The 5,000-nt window shown below is 48.7% G+C and overlaps 1 protein-coding gene across 1 annotated transcript in view; it reads left to right on the top strand.

Moving 5' to 3' along the window:
• Positions 1 to 5,000, top strand: part of LOC118291151 (sodium channel protein type 4 subunit alpha-like) — a 99,593-nt gene that overhangs the window by 39,236 nt on the left and 55,357 nt on the right. The gene's annotated exons all lie outside the window — the stretch shown is intronic.

The raw sequence follows: 5,000 nt of genomic DNA, 5'->3' as shown, positions 1-5,000 counted from the left end.
ATGAAAAGCAAGAGTCAGGCACTGGAGTATATGAATATATATATATATGTATCTATGTATGAATGTTTGCATGTATGTGGGTGTTCAAGCTGCTGAAAAGAACTTGTTTCAGTGTCGTGGTATGCTAGGTGTTCCAATATCGTAACCATGAGCTCACGAGTTGTTGGTGGTCCCGTTGTATTGTGGGTAATGTAGGCAGGAGGTTTCCACAAGTGACAATGTGTGAAGTGAAAAGATGCTTGTGGTTCTGCTGCATTGATTTATATTCAACTGTCCATCGCGAGCTGACAGTGTCACTGGAGGCTGTGGTGAATCTGGCCTTTGTTAATAATACGATACAGATTCATGTCCAGCTCGGGATCATAGTTCAGGGTCTGTAACGACAGGTAGGAAGTCTTTCTCCAGCCCTGGAACCTGGAACCTGGAACCCTCTCACCTGAATTCCTCTGGGTTCACTTCGCAGACGTGTCGTTTCTGCCGAACCTTTTCACACCACCCTCCTCCGGCAGCTCTGGCTCAGAGCCTCGTCCACGACCTTCGAGTGTGAACGGTGGAACTGTTTCTGAGAGGAAATGTCCCTGAGCTTTGTGTGGACGGAGTTTATCATCACCTGCAGCAGAGAGACTCAGAGAGAAAAGCTTCTGTCCTGACTGTGTCTGTACCGTCCTGTCACTCGTCCAACATGGCGGCTTGTCACTCATAACCTTCAGGGAGCGCTGAGGGGGGGTCAGGGTTCTACTCTCACAGTGTTGGAGGTGGAAACGGATCCGCCTCCGTTTGGTTCCCGACCCGTCGGTAAACAGATGAACGGCAGGTCGAGTCTTCAGAGTCTAACAAAGAGAATCTGTTGAAGGCATCATCGTCATTATCACAGTGACTTCACTCTGTTCAACCTCAGCCAGGTTCTTCTGTTCTTCTTCTGGCAAGTCGGCTGCAGGTAGAGTGTTTGCACCAGTTTATTTTATAAGAATGACAAACTTTACGATAAATGAATGAAAGAATTATGTCGGAGGAGGAAGAGGAGGAGGAGGAGGAGGAGGAAGAGGAGGAGGAAGAGGAGGAGGAGGAGGAAGAGGAGGAGGAAGAGGAGGAACAGGAGGAGGAGGAGGAGGAGGAACAGGAGGAGGAACAGGAGGAGGAACAGGAGGAGGAGGAGGAACAGGAGGAGGAACAGGAGGAGGAGGTGGTTCAGGAGAGGTGAAGCAGAACGGAGGAGAAAAGTGAACCGAGGAAGTATTAGAGGAGACAGGAGGAGCGGAAGAGAGGGATGGGAAAGAGAGGAAAAACACAAAGGAGAGCGAATGAGAAAGGAGACAGATGGAGAAGAGAAAGAGAGAGAGAGAGAGAGAGAACACAAAGAGGAAGAGATGTGGAGAAGGACAATGACCAAAACTGACAGAAAGCGAAACTGTGGAAGTGAATAAAAGAGACAAGAAATTATACTGAAGGAAATAAAAAAAGAGAGAGGAAGAGGAAGAGGAGGCAAGGAAATGAAAATGAACCACAAGAGAAGAATATGAGTTTACGGCAAAGACCTTAAAGCTCTCGGGGAGGAGACGGAGGCGAGTGGGTGGTCCGTCGCCTCGACCACATGGTCGTCGTTGCTAAGCGCCTGGTAGACGCTCCGCTGGGAAACGGTAAATTCATCTCAAAGCAAGATGCTGATTCTTATTTTAATTCCCTTGATTCAACAGTGACTCCACTTGTCTTTCCAAACCAATCACATCAAAGCCAACAGCCTGACAGACAGTCAGAAAAAAAATAAAGTGTCAATTCTTGAATTGAACACACTAGCTTCATTGAGATGAGCAGTAGGTGGCGCTAATTCTCCGCCGTCGTCTTTATTGCACAAACCAAAAAGTCAAAGGTCAAAGGGACGGAAACCCCTGAATGTGTTGACGTGATGAAAGTTTGGAGACGATGTTTTCATCCGTCTCCATTTCACTTCTTAATTTTCACCACGTGAATGTGGATGTCATTAGATGGTCCGGTCGTGTGTCGGTGCAGGTCCATCCCGTCGGCTCGGGCTGAGATGATGATGGTGGAGGAAGGTTCAGCGGTGACTCACTGATGCTGCTCGATGAGGGAGCGAGCGGCGATGACAGTGATGCTGAAGCTGCTCTGCTTCACGCATGATGCTGATTCCCCGGCCTGAGGGCAAAGGTCACTGAGCTAACCCTCTCTGACATGCACACTGACGCACTGTGACGCCGTACAAGCAGCTGCAAAACAACACACAGTCACCGGCTCTTTATCCGCCCGGCACAGTGCCAGAGCTTCTGGAAGATTCAGGTTCACGGCGAGCATCCTCTCAGCTCTGGAACCTTCCGAAGCTCGAGTCACTTCGCAGCTTCCTCCTCTTTCCTCCCTCACTTCCTTATTCGGAGCTCGTGTCCGGCACGTTTCTGTCCCAGAGGATGTCGAGTCGCTCGAGTAAAACATCCGCCTCCTTCCCCGGCCTGCGAGTCGGTGTCGACATGGCAGATGGAGGAATGACTTCAAAGTTCCTCCACTGTCATTGATCAAACCCCTAAACGCTCACATCTGTTCCTCTAAGTTACATATTAAAAAGTTTATTTCATTATTTAAAAATCCCTTCATGGCCTTAAAATAGACGTAACTCTTCACCTTTGTCCAGTGAGCGTCGCCGCCTCTAAAGAATAACCAGTGGTGTTGTTTACTGGATGTGTTGAGACATGTGGTTTTCCATATTTATGTGTTTTTGGTTTTTGTTTCCTCCGGCTCATAGTCAGAATAATAATCTGCAGATTAAATCTCTTTCTGTTCAAACATGAAATGAGGCAGATAAAGTGAATGATGGTAAAACTCTGACCCAAGTGAGGAGACCGCTGCTGATCGGGTGGATCACGACCAGGTCCAGCTGTGACCATTCCAATCAGCCAGAAAGTGCCTGAACAAAAAGCAGGTGATGGAAACATGATCACGTTAAAACTGAAAATGTCATATGCAGTTTTGTTTTAAAGAGAGGCAAACAAAATGTGACCCATAAAACGTGAGTGGGGTCTTTCATGTGACCCGTCATCACCCCGGCTCTGACAGTATTCTGCCGACATGCCTGCAACATGCCAAGCACACGCCAAGCACACGCCAAGCACACGCCAGGCACACGCCAAAACACGCCAACACACGCCAACACACGCCAACACACGCCAGGCACCCGCCAACACACGCCAACACACGCCAGGCACACGCCAAAACACGCCAACACACGCCAACACACGCCAACACACGCCAGGCACCCGCCAACACACGCCAACACACGCCAGGCACACGCCAAGCACACAGCGGCGATACGCAGTGACAGCGGCCGACGGGCTCATCAGCGTCGTCATCAGGGAGTCTCGTTCCATGAGCTCGTTGGCATGCAGCATGTGACCCGTGAGGTCGCATCGTGTGCCCAGAGGAGCCGGGCAGGGCCGTCGGAAGCCGGGGGTCCGTGAGGGCCCCAGAGGGCCCCAGAGGTTTACCAGGACCACGTCCAACCATTTACCCCGAATCTGCTTTAATGTGATTTTAAAAGAATCGGATCTGCGTCCCAGTGGGCATCTGTCATTGAGTCATCATTTCATTATTTCTTTTTTTTACATTTAAGGCATCAACGCGTGTGTTCCAGGCACAGAATTATTTGTGCCAGTACTTACCTGAAAAATATACCAAATTCAAAAAGTCTGTTTTTGAAGACTTGTCCAAACTCTTCAAAGACGTTTCTGTCCCGACAGATCTTCCCTCCCGTTTACAGTCCAGGAGAATTTCATCTCCTTTCACTCGGTGCATCTGTTTTGCTCGAGTGATTTTTGTTATATTTTTAAGTTTAACTTTATGACTAAGTTCAACAGGAGCTGCTGTGAAACTCTAATCTTTAACATTGCAATCGTCTTCATTTGAATCCGTCCGTTTGCTTTTGGCCGGAGTCTTTGGTCCGGAGCAGACGTCCTTCTCCTCATCTGTTGTCCTTCGTTCCTCCCGGGCTCCCGAGTCGCTCCCGGGCCAGATGGGACTGACAATACCTGTCGTGTGCTCCTCCACGGGGGGCGGCGGCCAGGAGCCCACCAGCCGTCTTACAAGCGGGCGACCGTGTCCAACGAGGAAGTCACATGGAGATTGAAACCTCTTTTAGAAGTGAGACCCGAGGGCCAAGTTGTATCCAAGGTAAAACGTTGTTAGCTTTACAAGCTAACGCAGATGAGTCAGATGATGATGCAGACCAAGTTGAAAGCTATGGTAGTTAAGTCCGAGTTGGTGATCGCGACAATGGTTTATTAAACATTGGCAATATGGTATTAGCCTTACAAGCTAAGTTTGCTAATGTAGCTTAAGCCTGTGATCAGAACCAAGGTTGATCTAACGTGTGGCACCACGTTCTGACTGTACATCCTGTCAGTGAATTTAGACCCTCGCATATCTGACAACTGAGAACTGGCTCATGTAGTTTATGAGCTTTGTCTTTGGAGAACCATGAAAAGAAAGAGGTCTTGAAATAATGACAAGGCCTTTCCCTTCCACGACCCCGTCCAGTGTGACAGATTTCTTCCAACTGTAATAGGCTGGAAACAGTAATTAATAAGCAGGTCAAAGGAAAGTAGAGGATGATTTAATCAAGACTGTTGAAACCTCCAATAGAGACGCTGAGAAATTCCAACCAGTTTCCAAAGCTGGAAAACAACAGGAAGGTTTATTTGCCGAGGGCGACGTCAAAGGTGGAGGTTTGTCTCGAATCACCTTTGACCCAGCGTCCTCTCAGAAACACTCTGCTGTCATCAGAGCGGTTAGAGAGAAATATGGCTCGACCGACTCGGAGGAAATAGCTGCTGCGGGGGTCGATGTTCCTGGAATACGCTGCGTCATAGAGCTGATATTCATCATTGCATTAGCCCAGCGTTCACTGCTGGTGGTAGCCGTGTGTGTGTGTGTGTGTGTGTGTGTGTTCCATTAAATGAGTGTAGCGTTCAGGTCTGCAGCTCCCTTTACTTTTCCAACTC

This window comes from Scophthalmus maximus, chromosome 21 (assembly GCF_022379125.1).
Source record: "Scophthalmus maximus strain ysfricsl-2021 chromosome 21, ASM2237912v1, whole genome shotgun sequence".
Taxonomy (NCBI): Eukaryota; Metazoa; Chordata; class Actinopteri; order Pleuronectiformes; family Scophthalmidae; genus Scophthalmus; species Scophthalmus maximus.
Note: the sequence above shows the minus strand (reverse complement) of the source record. Positions and strands in the feature narration are given on the sequence as shown.